We start from the raw sequence: 20,087 nt of genomic DNA, 5'->3' as shown, positions 1-20,087 counted from the left end.
TCCAAGATCATATAAAACTTTTGCAAACTTGTATTTACTGATTGTGCATGGAATTGTGAAGGCTCCAGTGTCTTCCTTCTTTTGTACCGATGCTTTGGTAAAAATTGCACTACAATGATGAGTGCCTCCCATTGTTTCAAGGCCGGAACTCCTTCTTTTGATCACTAGATCCTTCATGAACTTTGCATAACCGGGCATTTGCTCAAGTGCCTCGACCAATGGAATATTGATTAAGAGTCCCTTCAACCGTTTAATGAACTTGAGAAACTTCCCATCATCTGCCTTTTTCTTTAATATTTGAGGGAATGGTGGTGGAAGCTTAGGAATAGTTTTCGTTTCTTGAGGTGCCTCATCATCCCCTTTCTTGTTTTATCACTTTTGGGACTCACTTCTACCACAATGTTCTTTTCAAAAGTAACCCTCTTCTTTGTTGGCTCAACTTCGTTTTCAAAAACCCTTAGTTCATCAACAACCCGATCATCATTAACCACTACATACTTTTTTCAATGCGGTCTCCTCCCTATTTGCTTACGACTCCTTGTTGTGATAGCATGCAACTTGTGTTCTTTATTTGCCGGGTTCGCTATCGTATCACTTGGAAGTGTACCTTTTTGCCTTTAATTGAGGATAGCCGAGCTTTGGCCTAGTTGAGACTCCAATTGTTTGATGGACATGGAGTGAGAACTTACCACTTTCCCCATAGATTTCACTTCATCTCTTGTTTCCTTGCAAAAGGTATCCGTGGATTCCACTTTTTTTAGTACTCTTGACAACATTTGTTCAATTTTTTAACTAGGAGGATCGCTAGTAGGTGGTTGACTAGAGTTTTGTTGATTCTCCTTTCGAGGGACATACGGATTTGAACTCTGATGATTGTTGTAGTAGTTGTTGTAACCCCCTTGGTTGTTATCATGATTATCTCTCCAACTTGAGTTACCTTGATCCTTGTTCCAACCTTGATTCCCTTAACCTTGCCGCCAAGATCCTTGATTAGGACCTTGATAGTTTGGCCGGGAACCCTCCCTTTGATCATTGATATAACTTGCCTCCTCATCATACATTTGGAAGCATTGCTCATCTAGAGAACCCCCATCACAAGATCCTACCGCATTCACCTTTTTGCTTCTACCGCCCATGATATGTTTTGTAAGAAGGTCCATTTGGGTGACAAGTTTTGCCATGGATTCATCTCTCTCTTCCTCCTTCTTAATCATCTCACGAATGAGAAATTTTTTGGAGGAACTTCCTCCACCTACTTCCTACTCCCTAGTATGCCACGCTTCATTAGTCTCGATTAATTTACCCAACAATTCACAAACCGTAGCATAAGAATTATCCTTAATAGACCCTTCCACAAAGTTATTCGCCACTGATTTGTTGACCGAATCCAAAGACCTATAAAATATTTCTAGAAGCACACTATCGGGCAACCCATGCTTGGGAGAACTTTTGACTTTCTTTTTAAAACAAACCCAAGCTTCATGGAGAGCCTCATTAGGAAGTTGACGAAAGTTGTTGATTTCGTCACGGAGTTGCAATATCCGAGATGTACGGAAGAACTTCTTGAGGAATACTTCGATCAATTCTTCCTAAGTAGTGATGGACCTGGATGGAAGATCATCTAACCAAGCTATGACTTCCCTTGTAAGGGAGTACGGGAAGAGCCGTAGCTTGACCGCTTCAATTGAGACGCCCAGATGTAGATTGGTAGTGCATACCCTAAGAAAGTTCTTAAGATGCCTATTGGGTCATCATTAGGTCGACTGGCGAATAGGCCCTTAGTGTTGAGAAAGTGTAGCAAGGTGTTGGTCACATGAAAACTTGAATTTTCAAGTAGAGATGGGGGTTGAATTGCGGATGCATAGTCTGCCCCTGCCGCCTCTTCGACAGTCGCTACCGGAGGTGGATATGGAGGAAGATTACCATCCTAATCCATATTTCCTGCACAACACACAACAACAAAGAAAAAAATAAGAAGAGAAATAAAGACTAGGAGTTAAGTTTTACACTAGCGAGTAATGCTAAACCGTATACCCCGACAATAACGCTAAAATTTGATACGCTCAAATTACACCTTTAAAGTAGGAGTAAGCAGTCATTGTCAAATATAGAACCCAACAAGGTTGGAGTCAATCCCACAGAGAATACAACAAAAAATATACTCGTTAAGTGTAACGCTTGACTAATAGTCTATATTTCTAGAGACGGGAATGTACATAAAGTCTGGTTTTAATGTTTTTCATGATCATTGGTAAGAGAATGATTGATTTTTGATTAAGAATTACTAAAGGCACTAAGGTTGTGGTTCCAATGAAAAGTAATGCAGATGCGTATTAATCCCTTTATATATGTAGATGAAATTAAATATGGGATACAAAAGTTTATCAAACGTTTCTCAACCAAATTGATAAATGTCATCACTAAGCTTTCTCAAGCCTTAGGATGTAGAATATAAATGAACACCCATTTTACTTCAAGTAACTTTCCTATCTCTAGCTCAAGTTATTAGATGAGGTTTAGAAGCCTTAAATTCTTGCTATATACTCTTTTCCTAACCTCCCTTTCTTTCTCAAGCAAAGGAAAAGTAAATAGGCACAAATAATGTTGTACACCGTTAAATGGCATTGAAGAACGAAGAGTAAATAGAAAAACATGTTAACACATAAATGGAAGTTGAATACAAAAACCCAATCACATAGATAACACATTTGGTCCCACAACCTTAGCTAAATGATTTAGCTACTCATACTCATTAAACACCAAGTAGTAGCAAAGAGAATATTCATGGAAGCTTACAATAATGTTAAAGGAGAAGATGACAAAAAGTGGAGAATCTTCTCTAAAAGCTTCACAAAACAATAGTATTTAATGCTCTCTTTAGTGCTAAAAGATAGCTAAAACTGAAAAGTGAGGAATATTCAATAATGTGCACAAAGCGCTAGGTAAAAATATCTATAGAGGGAGGATAAAAAGTTAAATCTCGGAAAAATTGATGACTCGCGGCCTAATTTTGCAGTCGCAACATGAGTTTCCGGCCGCAAGTCACTCAGCATTCCTTGCCAGTCCTTTTAAAGATGCGGCGCAAATTGAGTTTGCGGTGCTGCATCTGCTTCACATATTCGTGTATGTAGCTTGGATTACTAGACGTTCGGGCCTCCAAAATGTGGCCGCATCTCTAAAGTTGCGGTGCCACATTCTCATCGCAAGTTGCGGTACTTTGTTGTTCAGCTTACTGTCATTTCTCTGGGCAGAAGATGCAGCCGCAAGTCTAACTTGCGGTGCCGCAACTTTATGCTCTTTTACTCTTTTTGTTTCATTTTGTCCCTCTTTTGTCCTAGACTCACAAATTTTAAAACACATGAAAACGCACGAAAACACGAATAGACACTTGAAAAGACTACTCAAAAAGTATAAGTAGTGGATGCAAAAAGCCCTAAAATTCACGACTTATCAATTACCGATGAAATTCTTCAGTCTTGCACCTATTGATCTTCATGTTCAAAAATGTGAAAAGGTGGCACTCTGAAAGTCTCAGTCACTCAAATTTACTTTACGACAGGTGAAAAAAGTATTATTCTTTCTTTAGATGTAACTTCACATAAAATGACTTTTAGTGTCTAGGTATTTATAGAAATTCTTCTAATGTATATCTATTCTAATAGGTGTATCACAATTTATTTTTATTTTTATTTTTATTTTTATTTTTATTTTTATTTTTCCTAGGTTCACGAATAATATATACAAGCATCTTAGCATTAATTTTCTATTACATGAACTAAGTAAATTCTTGTACTTGGAATGAATCAAGTTTACTTTTCTCAACATTCCTTCATGAACTAGATTCATATATCACTCCATGAGACATCTTGAAAGACATCAATCTCTAATCTATAGCTTGCTAAAGACATCCACAACTCGATTTGACTTCTAAAAAATGAGCTTAGCCATTCCTATTTTAATCTTCCTCTATTCATATTCACAAAATATTTTATGCAAGCCAGTAATTTAATCTTTTTTCTTTAGAAAATTCTTTGCACGTAAAGTTTGTTCCAACGGTTCATGTTTCAAGTTATTTTATTTTTCTTCATAGACATGAAATGATCAAACAAGCACATCAATGGTCATTGTGAACAAATTCATGGACTTGTCAATAGAAACAATAATGTAATTATATGTTAAAATCTACAGGTAGGTAGAAGATTTTCAATGACCCCTCCGTCTTTTGAGTCTTCTCCATTTATCCTAATCATCATCATCAACCTCCTCCTCCCTTTTGATCCGAGGGGACCGTTGATACGCTTCCTGAGGTGTCTAGACTAGATTCGAGCAACTTTGGGGAAAATGTAGACTTGAAGTTAAAAGGGGTTGACCCGAGGTTGAATTTTGGTCAAACGAACCTTTTTTAGAATTTCGTCAATTTCGAGAGGTCTGGATAGTCTTTTAGAACTTTTGTGTGCATTTGGTTTTGTTCCCAATGCATTCAAATGCATTTTAGGACGTTGGATGGGAAATGGAAACTAAGGCATCGGTGGTTGACTCGGTCAATGAGACCTCCGTCAAATATTTTGAGGCCACAGGTGCGTTTGTAGCGAGTTTTTATGTCGGACTAGGTATCTGGTATGAAAGCAGATGGTCTCGGGAGTTAGTTGAAAAATCGGATCGAAGGAACATATTGGGCTAAATTTCTGGTGTCTGGTGCCCGCTTTAGCGGTACCAGCACCACAACGGCGGCACTGCTGGGGCAGTGGAATTGCCGCTGAAGCGGTATGATCCATTTAGGCTTTATCGCTAAAGCGATCAGGTCGCCGCTGAGGCAGCGGCGGTCACAGTACCGCTATAGCGGGTGACGGGCAGTTAAATTCATTAAATGAGTCTTAGACCCTCATTATTTCATATCTCGATATTGGAGCTTAGGAAATCTATTCTTGGAGACATTGAAGGAATTCTTGGAGGTAAAACTTTGTCTTATCCTTTACTTCTCTTTAATCACAATCATCTTAAATTTTCCCCTACCCTTTTTAATCCCTTAGAAATGGAATTTGAAGGAGGGTTTTGGGAGACCTTTCCCTAAGATTATACTTGATAAATTGATCATGTTGATGTTAAAATGTGATAAATCCAAGCTTAGTAAGCCCATATCTTCCACTTTAACATTGAATTTCGGATTTGGAGAATTAAAGTTTATACCCAATTTGGGGGGTTTTTACTTGAAATCAGATCTGGGACAGTCCTTGAGTTAAATCGACAATTAATGATTGAGTTATGATTACCTAGGATTCAATTTGATATTTACCCGCAAATTTCTCGTTTCGCCCTTGTGGGTCCGTTTCCCCAATTTCTAGGGTTAAAATAGACCTAATTGATGTCATTGTAATATTAGTATCATTCTCTATGATTTCTAATTTAGAATTCGATTATGCTTAGACTACTTTGGTTCTGACCTTCAGAGAAAGGGCAAGGCGAAAGAGTGACTTGTTGGTGTTGCAGTTCGGCAGTCCAGGTAGGTTATGGCTTACCTCTAGTAAGACTATGCATAACAAATCACATATTTAGAATATAATATCAGAGACAGCATGCGAACCTTCGGGTATGAAGTTGGGTTGGATATTGCCTTAGGTTGGGCCCTGTTGTGTGTTGGGACTAGCCACCCCGTTATATGTATTTATTATCCCATTTTGATGGTTTGTCGCCATGAGTAGTGGTAGATATTAGAATCTGCATTACAGTCATGACTGTGATATGATTAGTATACCGTTGTTGGTATTTGCATATGATACCTTGTTGAAATACGCTGGTACTAGCGATATCGATATATTGTTGGCATACCATTGTTGGTATTGTGATATGATACATTGTTGGCATACCTCTTCATGGTATCTGTGATATTGAACTTGATTGTTGATACTTGATGTACGCATTGCATGCATTCTCACACATTCATGATACATGACCGATACCCGGTGATGATCCGGTATCATTGATAGGCGAAACTGATATTTGATAGACTCCTTATTTGAGTGATTGTAAAAGTCCGATGTCCGAAGATCTATTCCGAAATCATTGATTGTATGAAATTGATGTCTGATAAACTCTTTTACTTGAGTGATTGTAAGAAGGTTGATGTCCGAGGTTTAATTTCGAAATCGTTGATATGTGCATTGCATACTTTCCCTCATATTCATGATGCATGGCCGATAGCCGGTAATTATCCGGTATCGTTGATTGAGCGACTCTTTTACTTGAGTGATTGTGAGAAGGCCGATGACCGATGATCTATACCGGCATCGTTGTTGCCTGGATAATTCTGATGTTATTCCAGAATCGTTGTTAATGCATGGGCTTTGCGGGTTCCCCAAAGTGGTGCCAGTGTGACTCCCCCTGTGAGCAATTAGCCAGGGTCCCGTCTGTCTATTGGGAAAAGATCCGGTATGGGTGGCACTTAGACTTCGCGAGTCACACTGGGTTGTGCTACCGAGACGTCGATATTTTCATCCGGAGTATATGTGTACACCTCATTTGCATGGCATTACATCTCACTCATTCCATTATTGCATTGCACTACATTGCATTGCATTGGCTTGATTGTAATTTGTGGTGATTGATTGATTGATGATTGAATTGGATATACACATATTTCGGACTTGGTGTACTTGGGTTTAGAGGGTTTACGTAGGCAATGACGAATACTTGGTTGTGATCTTATTATCTTATACTTGTTGGATTCCTTGCTATCTACTTATTTTCTGAATTGTGTTATCTATGCTTGGTCGGCCGATGATGCCTACCAGTACTGTTTTTATGAATGCAGAGTATAAGGTCGGATCTACTTCTCTGACTCGTGGTTGATCGACTCTTCATCTTCCACTTGAGCTTTCCAGGGTGAGCATAACGTCGGCTGACCTCGAAGACTCTTTTGTTACTTATGTCTGGCTTTCCATTCAGAGACATGATTTGAGACTACTTATGTATTATTATTCAGAACTTTATTATTCGAATTTAGATGCTCTTGTATGACCAGACCAGATACTGTGATGGATTTTATTTACTTCCGCACTTGTTAACATTATAGAATATTGTGAGACTTACGTTATTTTACTTTCTTCCGCTATTTTCTATTATTGTGACTGTTGAGTTAAGGGTTCGCCTACCGATGTGGGAGAGGTAGGTGCCCGCATGACCTAGGCTAAAATGGGTCGTGCCAAGTTGGTATCAGAGCCCTAGGTTACTCGATCTTTAATACAAGAGCGTGTCTAGTAGAGTCTCATGGATTGGTACGATAAGCTCCGTACTTATCTGCGGGAGCCTATGGGACATTTAGGAAGTCTCACCTTCTTTTTTTTCATTGTGCTACTTTATTCAAATTGGTATCTGAAATGACTAAATTGGTATCTGACTCTTATCTTTTCTCTCACAGATGGTGAGGACTCGAGCTACTATGGCCCAAGGTCAGGTGCCAGAGCCCGCAGGTACGGCTGGCACCGAGGGCGAGCGACAACCAGAGGGCGCGGCAGAGCGAGAGGCTGCGAAGCTGCCCCAGCCAAGGGTAGAGCTTCGATGGTGGGCCAGCGACGAGAGAGGTCTCTATCTCCAGAGCTCGAGTATCAGCCGGGTAGAGGCCAGACTATAAGGGATGGCGTGGCCCCAGCAGGGACATAACCTGAGGTTACTTCTGACCAGGACGTGCATGACACTATGGCTAGGATCCTACTTCACCTTGATGCCCAGCAGGCGGCTGCCGATGTTATTACTTCTGGCGGGGGTTCACAGACTAGGGTTGGGGCGCAGACCCTTGAGCAGGGGCTCATGCAGGTACCATATCCCGCTGCAGCTATGGCTCCCCACATTGATGTTATACCCGCCCCTGGGGAGGATATTAGGCCCATGAAAGGCCCTATTATGACTGCTGCTGATCCGGACCTGGTAGGGAGGTTAAGGAAGTTTGAGCCACCGAGGTTCTCTAGTACTTCGTCTGAGGATGCCTATGAGTTTTGTCTTGATATTCATGAGTTACTGCACCGTGTGGGGATAGTGGAGACCCACAGTATTGATTATGTGTCCTACCAGTTCGCGGCGACGCGAAGACGTGGTGAAGGTATTTTATGGCGTGCAGACCTGAAGGTTCTCCCCATTTAACTTGGACTCAGTTCTACCGGGCCTTCCTTGAGAAGTATGTGCTTCGGTCCTTGAGAGAGGCTGGTAGGAAGAAGTTTTTACACCTTGAGCAGAGTGGCATGTCCTTGGAGTCTTATGTGACCAATTTCCTCTACTTGGCCTGATATTCTACTTCGTTGTCCCTACTGAGGCTGATAGGATCAGACGCTTTGTGGGAGGACTAGTGGGCTTTCTACAGATTCCTTGTCTTCATATGGAGTCTATGGGGGCTTCCTTCCAGTCCATTATTGAGCATGCTTCAATGGTTGAAGGCGCCAAGGCCTGTAATTTTAGTGGTGGTGACAAGAGGCCACGTCAGACTGGCAGTTTTGGGGGTTTTGGTACGAGGGGCGCCGCTTAATTTTTGAGGCCACCTCAGCCCTATTCTGGTCGTCCCGTGCATTCAGCACTACCAGCTTCCTCCAGTGAGCTGTCTAGATAGAGAGCTTCTAAGAGTTCTTTCTCTAGACCAGTGGACCGGGCTGCTTCATCCGGGTCTTCAGTTTTCGTGTTTCAGCATTCGACTCCTCTTACTTGTTTCTCTTATGGAGAGGTTGGACATGTTTCCAGGAGATGTCCCCGACCTAGTCAGGATTATCAACCGCCGAGGACTCCTGTATCACCCAGTGGCTGATGAGGGACTTCTCATAGAGGCGGTGCTCAGTCAGGCTGCAGTACGTCCCATGGTTCTAGAGGTGGTACTCAGAGTACGAGAGGAGGATCCCAGACTGGGCGTGGTGGAGCCTATTATTACTCATTTCCTGGTAGGCCTGAGGCAGAGGCCTCAGATGCTGTGATCTCAGGTACCATTTCTGTTCGACATAGAGAAACATCTGTGTTATTTGATCCTGGATCCACTTATTCGTATGTATCTGCATTTCATGTCGTTGGTTGGGATTTACCCTGTGATAGCATAAATATACCTATTCACGTGTCTACTCCAGTCGAAGATTCTATGGTTGTTGATCGAGTCTACTGGTCTTGTTTAGTTATTTTTATGGGGTATGACACCTGGGTAGATTTGATGATTCTGGATATGGTGTACTTTGATATTATATTAGGTATGTCCTGGCTAACTTTGATATTATATTAGGTACGTCCTGGCTTTCTCCTTATCATGTGATCTTGGACTGTCATGCCAAGACAGACACTTTAGCCATGCCGGGCATCCCTATGCTTGAGTCGAGAGGTACTCCTAGTCCCGCTCCGAAGAAGAATATTTCCTTCCTTCGGGCGAAAAGGTTAGTAAGTAAGGGGTGTTTAGCATATTTGGTGCATGTTCATGATACGACTGTTGCATCTCCATCCCTTAAGTCTATTCCTAGTATGAGCGCGTTCGCGAAGGTATTTTCATCAGATTTGCTGGGTATGCCACCCGATTGTGACATTGATTTCTGTATCGACATGGACTCGGGTACTCGTCCGATTTTCCATCCCACCATATCGGATGGCACCTGCCGAGTTGAGAGAGCTTAAGAAATAACTACAGGATTAATTGAGCAAGGGGTTCATTAGATTGAGTGTCTCCCCTTGGGGTGCTCTAGTGTTATTTGTGAAGAAGAAAGATGGGACAATGAGGATGTGCATTGATTATCGTCAGTTGAACAAGGTCACTATCCGGAACAATTGCCCTATGCCTCGTATAGATGATCTATTTGACCAGCTTTAGGGTGCTTCGGTGTTTTCTAAGATTGATTTGCGTTCCGGCTATCACCAGTTGAAGATTAGGGCAGAGGATATTCCGAAAATAGCATTTCGGACGAGATATGGACACTATGAGTTTCTAGTGATATCTTTCGGGCTTACCAAATCCCCAGCTGCATTTATGACCTTGATGAATGGCATCTTTAGGTTGTTCCTTTACTCTTTTGTGATTGTGTTTGTTGATAACATCTTGGTGTATTCCAAGAGTAGAGTGGAGCACGAGAACCATCTTCGTACCGTCCTTGGGTTGTTGAAGAAACATAGCCTATTTGCAAAATTTTCGAAGTTTGAGTTCTGGTTACAGTTTGTGGCATTCTTAGGTCATGTGGTGTCCAAAGAGGGAATTATTGTTGACCCACGGAAGATTGAGGCTGTGAGGGGTTGGGCGAGGCCCACTACTATTATCGAGATTCATAGTTTTGTGGGTTTGGCCAGTTATTACCGTCGCTTTGTAAAGGGTTTTGCTGCCATTGTTTCATCCTGACCAGATTGACTTAAAAGGATTTTCCCTTCCAGTGGAAGGATAATTGTGAGGAGAGCTTTCAAAAGCTCAAGCTTCTTTTGACCATAGCCGTAATGATATACTTACCTTTGGAGGGCAAGGACTTCGCGGTCTATTGTGCTGCTTCCCGTATGGGTTTGGGTGCGGTGTTGATGCAAGAGGGTAGAGTGATAGCTTATGCTTCCCATCAGTTGAAAGTTCACGAGAAGAATTACCCTACCTATGATTTGGAGTTGTTAGCCATAGTTTTCTCTTTGAAGCTTTGGAGGCATTACTTGTACGGTGTCCATTGTGAGGTTTTTACCGACCACCATAGCCTTCAGCATATGTTTACCCAAAGAGATTTTAATTCCAAGCAGTGCCGATGGATGGAGCTCCTCAAGGATTATGACATCTCAATTCTGTATCACCCTTGTAAAGCCAATGTGGTGGCTGATGCCTTGAGTCGCAAGGTAGCGAGTATGGGGAGTTTAGCTCGATTGGTTGTTTCCGAGCGTCCGTTGGCCATGGAGGTTCAGACTCTGGCCAACAGTTTCATCCATCTCGACATCTCGACCTCGGGAAGGATTTTGGCTTGTACAAAGGCGAGATCATCATTATTGGATCGGATCAAGGCTCATTAGTTTAAGGATTCTCAGTTGAGCAAGATCCAAGATAGGGTGTCAAGAGGTGAGGCCAAGGAGGCTGTGATTGATTCTGAGGGCATTCTGAGGATTAGAGGACGCGTATGCGTTCTTCATGTTGGTGACCTGATTCAGTTGATCTTATCTGAGACCCACAGCTCTCGCTATTCCATTCATCCAGGAGTGACTAAGATGTACCGTGACTAGAGACGACACTATTAGTGGCGTCGTATGAAGAGGGATATAGTTATTTTTGTGGCTAAGTGTGGAAATTGTTTTTGGCTAAGTGTGGAAATTGTTTTGTGGCTAAGTGTGGAAATTGTCAACAAGTAAAGTATGAGCACCAGCGACCGGGTGGGGTGTTTCAGAGGATGCCCATTCCCGAGTGGAAATGGGAGAGGATTGCTATTGATTTTGTCACGGGTCTTCCGAAGACCCTTAGCAAGTTTAATTCTATTCGGGTGATAGTGGATCAATTGATTAAGTCCACTCACTTTGTTCCGGTTCAGGTTTCTTATACTGCGAAGAAGTTAGCCAAGATGTATATTTGGGATATTTTGATATTACATGGGATCCCTATTTCTGTTGTATTTGATCAGGGTACTATCTTCACTTCCCGATTCTGGAGGGCATTTCATGATGAATTAGTTACCCGATTGGACTTTAGTACAGCTTTCCATCCCCAGACCGATGGCCAGTCCGAGCGGACCATTCAGGTACTCGAGGACATGTTGAGAGCGTGTGTTATTGACTTTGGTGGTCATTGGGATCAGCACTTTCCCTTGGTAGAGTTTGCATATAACAACAATTATCATTCGAGTATTGGTATGATGCTTTTTGAGGCCTTATATGGTAGGAGGTATAGATCTCCGATTGGTTGGTTCGATGGGTTCGAGGCTCGACCTGGGAGCACGGATCAATTGAGAGAGTCCGTTGATAGAGTGAGAGTTATTCAGCCCAGACTCATGGCGGCTCAGAGCAGACAGAAGATGTATGCGGACCGAAAGGTTCGGGATTTGAAGTTTGCTATTGGTGATCAGGTTCTATTCAAGGTTTCACCCTTAAAGGGTGTTATGAGATTTGGTAAGAGGGGCAAGTTGAGCCCTATGTACATTGGCCCGTTTAAGATTGTGGATTGTATAGGTGCTGTAGCTTATGAGTTAGCATTGCCGCTAGGCTTAGCGAGAGTTCACCCGGCTTTTCATGTTTCGATACTGAAGAAATACCATGGCGATGGTACCTACATTGTCCATTGGGATTCTATATTGCTTGATGAGAATTTGACTTATGAGGAGGAGCCTATCGCGATCTTGGATAGGCAGGTTCGGAAGTTGAGATCCAAGGAGATTGCTTCTGTGAAAGTGCAATGGAAGCACCGTCCAGTGGAAGAGGCTACTTGGGAGACTGAGTCTGATATAGGTAGCCGATATACCGAGTTGTTCACTGATTCAAGTATTTTCCTACTTTTTTTCTTTTCTTTGCTCGAGGACGAGCAACAGTTCAATTGGTATCTAATGTAACGACCTGTTTGGTCGTTATAGTTCTTTTGGCGCTTTCGCCCGCTCCCGAGCATTGATTAGCTCCCTTTTGATCCGAAGGGGCCATTGACACGCTTCTTGAGGTGTCTAGACTGGATTTTGGTAACTTTGGGAAAATATGGACTTGAAGTGAAAAAGGGTTGACTTTTGGGCAAACGAACTTTTTTTGAAATTTCATCAATTTTGAGTGGTCTGGATAATTTTTTAGAACTTGTGTGTGCATTTGGTTTGGTTCCCAATGCACTCGGATGCATTTTGAGATGTTAGACGGGAAATGAGAATTAAGGCATCGGTGGTTGACTCGGTCAACGAGACCTCCGTTGGAAATTCTGAGGCCACAGGTGAGTTCGTAGCGTGTTTTTTTGTGGGACAAGGTATCTGGTATGAGAGAAGATGGTCTCGGGAGTTAGTTGAAAAATCAGATTGAAGGAACATATTGTGCTAAGTTTCTGGTGTCTGGTGCCCGCTTTGGCGGCACCAGCACTGCAACGGCGGCACCGCTAGGGCGGTGAACCTGCCGCTGAAGCGGTACGAGCCATTTAGGCTTTACCGCTAAAGAGGTCAGTGGTCGCTGGGGCGGTCACAGTACCCCTGTAGCGGGTGATGGACAGTTAAATCCATTAAATGTGTCTTAAATGAGTCTGAGACCCTCATTATTTCATATCTCGATATTGGAGCTTGGGAAAGCTGTTCTTAGAAACAAATTGTAGGAATTCTTAGAGGTAAAACTTTGTCTAATCCTTTACTCCTATTTAATCACAATCATCTTAGATTTTCCCCTACCCTTTTCAATCCCTTAGAAATGGAATTTGAAGGAGGGTTTTGGGAGACTTTTCCCTAAGAGTATACTTGATAAATTGATGATGTTAATGTTAAAATGTGATGAATCTAAGCTTAGTAAGCCCATAACATCCACTTTTAACGTTGAATTTCAGATTTGGAGAATTAGGGTTCATACCCAATTTGGGGTTTTTTACTTGAAATCAGATTTGGGACAATTCTTGAGTTAAATCAACAATTAATGATTGAGTTATGATTACCTAGGATTCAATTTGGTATTTTACCAGCAAATTTCCCGTTTCACCCTTGTGGGCCCGTTCCCCAATTTCTAGGGTTAAAATGGACCTAATTTATATGCTTAGACAACTTCGGTTCTGAGAATCAGAGAAAGGGAAAGGTGATAGAGTGACTAGTTGGTGTTGCGGCTCGGCAGTCCAGGTAGGTTATGACTTACCTCTAGTGAGACTATGCATAGCGAATCACATATTTAGAATATAATGTCGGAGACAGCATGCGAACCTTCGGGTATGAAGTTGGGTTGGATATTGCCTTAGGTTGGGCGTTGTTGTGTGTTGGGACTAGTCACCCCATTATATGTGTTTATTGTCCCATGTTGAGGGTTTGTCGCCACGAGTAGTGGTAGATATCACAATCTGCGTTACTGTCATGACTGTGATATGATAAGTATACCGTTGTTGGTATTTGCATATGATACGTTGTTGACATACCTGTTGCCGGTACTAGTGATATCGATATATTGTTGGCATACCATTGTTGGTATTGTGATATGATACATTGTTGGCATACCTCTTCGTGGTATCTGTGATATTGAACTTGATTGTTAATACTTGATGTATGCATTGCACACATTCCTGATACATGGCCTATACCCGGTGATGATCCGATATCGTTGATGAGTGAAACTGATATTTGGTAGATTCCTTATTAGAATGATTGTAAAAGGTCGATGTCCGAAGATCCATTCCAGAATCATTGATTGTATGAAACTGATGTCTGATAAACTCTTTTACTTCAGTGATTGTGAGAAGGCCGATGTCCGAGGTTTAATTTCAGAATCGTTGATATGTGCATTGCATACTTTCCCTCATATTCATGATGCATGGCCTATAGCCGGTAATTATTCGATATCGTTGATTGAGAGAAGTTTTTTCTTGAGTGATTGTGAGAAGGCCGATGACTGATGATCTATACATGCATTGTTGTTGCATGGCCGATTCCGATGTTATTCCAGAATCGTTGTTAGTGCATGGGCTCCGCGGGTCCCCCAGAGTGGAGCCGGTGAGACTCTCCCTGTGAGCAAATAGTTAGGGTCCCGTCTATCTGTTGGGCAAAGATTCGGGACAGGTGACACTTAGACTTCGCGAGTCACACTGGGTTGTGCTACCGAGACGTCGATATTTCCGTCCGGAGTACATATGTACACCTCATTTGCATGGCATTACATCTCATCCATTCCATTATTGCATTGCATTGCATTGGCTTGATTGCAATTTGTGGTGATTGATTGATTGATGATTGAATTGGATATATACAATATTCGGACTTTGTGTACCTGGGTTTAGAGGGTTTACGTAGGCAATGACGAATACTTGGTTGTGATCTTATTATCTTAGGATTCCTTGCTATCTACTTATTTTCTGAATTGTGTTATCTATGATTGGTCGGCCGATGATGCCTACCAGTATTGTTGTTTGTACTGACCTGCACTTGCTGCATTCTTTTATGAATGCAGAGTATCAGGTCGGATCTACTTCTCTGACTCGTGGTTGATCGACTCTTCATCTTCCACTTGAGCTTTCCGGGGTGAGCATAACGTCGGCTGACCTCGAAGACTCTTCTATTACTTATGTCTTGCTTTCCAGTCAGAGACATGATTTGAGACTACTTATGTATTATTATTCAGACCTTTAGTATTCGGATTTAGATGCTCTTGTATGACCAAACCAGATATTGGGGTGGATTTCATTTACTTCTGCACTTTCCGCACTTGTTAACGTTATATTATATTGTGAGACTTATGTTATTTTACTTTCTTTTGCTATTTTCTGTTGTTGTGAATGTTGAGTTAAGGGTTCTCCTACCGAGGTGGGAAAGGTAGGTGCCCGCATGACCTAGGCTGAAATGGGTCGTGACATGTTCATATGCATCATTTTCATAAAAGTGACATTATTCGCTGCCTCTCTGCTTAAGATTCGTCATCATACAGTTACTCTATAAGCAACTGCTTTGTCAGGCATGACATCTTTATTGGGCTTCTTGTGCTTTAATTCTTCAAAAGTTATCTTGGTAGTTCACCTACCAAAACAAATTTCATTAAGTTACTGCTTCCCTATCCTAGTGTTCTGATATCTTAAACAGCTGTAGTTCACATTCATTTAATTCTGAAGAATCATTTTTACGGAATTCAAAAAATATCGATTCAACAAATCTTTATTTTTTAAGATAATTGGCTCTGATATCAAATGTTAAACATTTCGGTAAAGATGGTCATTCTCAAATTACACAAATTCTCTTGAAGACAAGTGAAGGAAAAATTCTTCTTTGTCTTCCAACTTAGATTCATAGAAAAAAATTCTATCACCTAGGCATAAAGAAACTCTTCTACTATAAACCTATTCTAAGTACATGTACATAATTTAATGCTAGGCTTTTCTTTTTTCCTCGTTCATGAAAATAAAATCATACATGCAAGTTAGCATTAATTTTCCAATGCATGAACTAAGTAAATTCATGTACTTTGGATTAATCAAGTTTACTTTTGTCAACACCCCCCCCCCCCCCCCCCCTTTTAATGTAGATTGATCACTCCAAGAGACATATTCCAGAGATATCAATCTTTCACACGCAGCTTGCTGAAGACATCCACAACTCGGTCTTGTGACTTCACAATTCGAACTCAACTACTTTTTAATTGGATCTTCTCATATCTTTTCTGTGTTCATGGCATCTTTGATGAAAGGCATTCATTTCATTTATTTTCATATAGAAAAACCTTTGATTATAAAGTTTGTTTGAATAGTTCATGTTTCGTCTTATTTTATTTTTCTTCATAGACTTGAAAAAATTGTACATGTTCATTAAAGGTGATAATGTCCAAGTGCTTGGAGTCTGTAATTGAAACAATAACATAATTAAATGTTGGATATACATGTAGCAAGATATTTTCAATGACCTTTTCATCTCTTTCGTCTTCTTTTCCTACTCATCATCATCAATAGCTTGTCTCAGATTTCAAAACAAGGAACCTTCTCACCTATCTCGTCACTAATCTTTGATAGATATGAGTGCATATGTTCATATTCTTCATTCTCATGTAAACGACGTCATCTGCTACCTACTCTACTCAAGATCCATTGTTGTGTAATTACTTCATAAACAATTGCTACGCCATGCTTGAAACCAAGCTCCTTGCCCTCAAAATAATTTTGTATAAGTTTTTAAACTTTCGAAATTTTGTTAGTTCACCTCCCGAAATAGTTGCATCAATCTTGTGCTTCTCTAGCACATAATTTATTGTAGCTATAATAGCTAATGTGGTTCACATTCATTTTTTTTGAAGATTCATTTTGGAAATCTTCAAAAAAATGATTCTGCACCGATCCGTATATCCTCAAGACAATTGACTCTGATACTAAATATTGAAAAAAATGGAAAGGAGGATTTCTTGAAGGAAACAAAATCAAAATTTCTTGAAGACAAGTGAAGGAAAGTATTCTTCTTTACTTCTTCAATTTGACTTCACATAAAATGGATACAATACCTAAATATTTATAATTAAAACAAAAGTCTAGCATGTATCACAATTTAATTCTAGACGTCTCTTGTCTTAGTACATAAATAAAATCATAAATGCATCTTGATGTTGATTTTCTAATCCATGACTAAGTCTATTCGTGTATTTGGTATGAATCTAGATTTTTTTTTTTAAACATCCCTCTTTAAACTAGATTTATCACTCTAGGAGACATCTTGGAAGATATCAATCTTCAACACGCAACTTGCTAAAAACATACACAATTCAGTCTTGTGACTTTACAAACTCAGGCTCAACTTACTTCTAAATGGATCTTCATCTATCTTTTTCATGTTCACCACATCTTTGATGGAAGCCACCCGTTTCATCCTTTTCCTTTAGAAAAAAAAACTTTAATTGAAAATTTTGTCTAAAAGGTTCATGTTTCGGCTCATTTCATCATTTTTTTTTTCTTTACAATTTGTCGGTGAAGATATGGAGAATAATAAGAAAGCTAGAACCACAAGTGAATTTTGGAGGTTTTTTAGTGGAGCAAAGAACAAGAATCATCCAGCTCAGAGCCAATGAATGGCCTATTTCTCTCCTTACCAAATTCCAATCAAAAGACGGGGCTTCCTCGATCACAGTTTCTCGCTTAGCTAACTACAAGACAAGAATGCAAATCAACTCTTTATATAGAATGCAGATAGAGTTAGTAGAGTAAGAATTAGGTTCATCAGGGTATGAATTAAGTTCATCAGGGTATGATTTAGCCAATCAGGAACATACTCGGTTCTCCAATTCTTTGTTTTCTTCTTCATTTTATCACAAAATACACATGAGCAGTGTTTGATGGGTCAAAATGATTTTTTTTTCATTTCTACGATTCAGGACGTTTTAAGAGGGATTGCCCCCGATTTTGGCAAGATCTAGGAAAGGCCCCAGCTATTCAAGCAACATTTGTATCCACTATTTTAGTTGCACCTCCTCCAGTCTGAACACCTAACACTTAGGTTGGACGTGGTGTAGGAAGAGGTGGAGCTCAGGGAGGATTCACATCAACCAAGCTCTATGCAGTTCTAGATAGGCAAAATGCTGAAGAGGCTAACATAGTGATTACATGTATTCTCTAAGTTTTTGATATCGTCTTTGCTTATGTAATAGTTTATCCCGATTAATCTTATATTTGCCACCTTATTTGTTCCTAGATTTTGTAAAATACCAAAATAGTTAGAGAGTACATTTGAGATTTTCACACAAATAGAGGAATCTGTAAAAGTTGACCGTAGGTTCAATAATTGTGTCATTATAGTCTAGGGTTGAGAGACATTAGCATACTCGAACCTATTAGATATGGTGGCATTTTGATGTCATAACTAGCATGTACTAGTTATGCCCTTATCATGCTATATTAGATTTCCATGCAAAAACAATTAATTCCCCTTCATCGGGGGAAGACCCAGCTATATTCAGAGGTGAAGTGTTTACTCCCGTGGGTAAGTTAATTTTTTTTACTTTATGGCCATAAATTGGTAAGAAACAAGTGTTTGGTGTATCTAGAAGAATTGAAATTTATTTTGATGCCTCCAGAGTAGGATTAGGGTATGTTCTCATGCAAAATGATATGGTAGCCTCTTATAAGAGGGACCAAACAGCTAAACAATCATGAGAAGAATTGTCCTATTCACAATGTACATCATTATTGCACTAAATATATGATGTCACTATCTCTATGAGGATCATTGTGACATTTATCTGAATGACAAAAGTTTGCAATATATATTTAAATAGAAAGAACTAAAACTAAGAAAACTAAGATGGTTAGAGCTGCTTAAAGATTATGAAGGTAACACCTTTTACCATCAAAGCTAATGTCGTTGTCAATGACCTCAGCAAACAATCTATCGAAAGATTGGCTAGGTTGTTAGTGTCAAACGCCCTATCGTGAAAGATATTCAGAAATATCTAATCGGGGAATTCATTTCGATGAAATGGATGATTAAGACCTAGTAGCAGGGACAATGGAAAAATCCACTTTGGCTGAAAATGTGAAGGCCAAGAAGTTTGATAATTCTAGCCTGCTTGAACTTATACAAGGCATCCTTAGAGGCAAGATCTAGAATTTCACACTTTCTAAGAATGTGGTAATGTCACGAGCCAACCCGGCATGACTGGCACCCACACTAACTCCTAGTGGGCGAACCAACACATAAGTCATCTATTCATTCAAGTCCGTTTTTATATTAACCAATTCAGTTAGTTATTACTCATTCAAGCACAAGATAATTAAATAAGTCATGCCATAAAATAATGAAGTAAATGCAGAAGTCCTAACTATTACAAACCCAAAAATTCGAAAGTCACCGTACAAGGACTCTAATCTAAAACATGTCTGAGGAATGTAATCTGTCTAAATAAATGACCAATAATGTTTGGAATGGAAATAGACATCATAAAAGAAGATCTTCGGGCGGCCTAGCATGGATAGAAGCCCACTCTAAATCTATCAGCAACGGCTTCAACGCTAGATATGAGGATGGGTAGCAGTCTCCAGATCACAATCTGCACTCAAAAGAATGTAGCAAGATAGTATTAGTACAAACACTATGTACTGGTAGATATCATAGGCCGACTAAGATTAGTATCATGCATACACCATAAAGTCAATAAAATAGACAAGTCAGCCAACAACACGAAATCAATAATCCAACAATAAGTCAACCAGGGATATTACGAATCAAGTCATCCAAACATATCAAGAACCAAATCAACAGAAACAACAAACGGGAACAAGTCCACCAACAATAACCATAAACTCGCTATACGCACATGCTAACTGATGTCATTGCTCAGTAGTCATGACCTGCAAGGGACCCATGGTGTCCATGTACTACTCATTTCGGATAATCATCAGACCCCAGCCACAAAATCCTCCGCTCTGAAAAGAACCTCGGACGCGATCTACATCATGTACCACTCATTTTCAGAACGAACCTCGAACCTCGAACCACAAGCCCATAATCTAGGTCACATCC

The sequence above is a fragment of the Lycium barbarum genome, chromosome 6 (genome assembly GCF_019175385.1).
Source record: "Lycium barbarum isolate Lr01 chromosome 6, ASM1917538v2, whole genome shotgun sequence".
Lineage (NCBI taxonomy): Eukaryota > Viridiplantae > Streptophyta > Magnoliopsida > Solanales > Solanaceae > Lycium > Lycium barbarum.
This window is presented reverse-complemented; position numbering follows the sequence as displayed.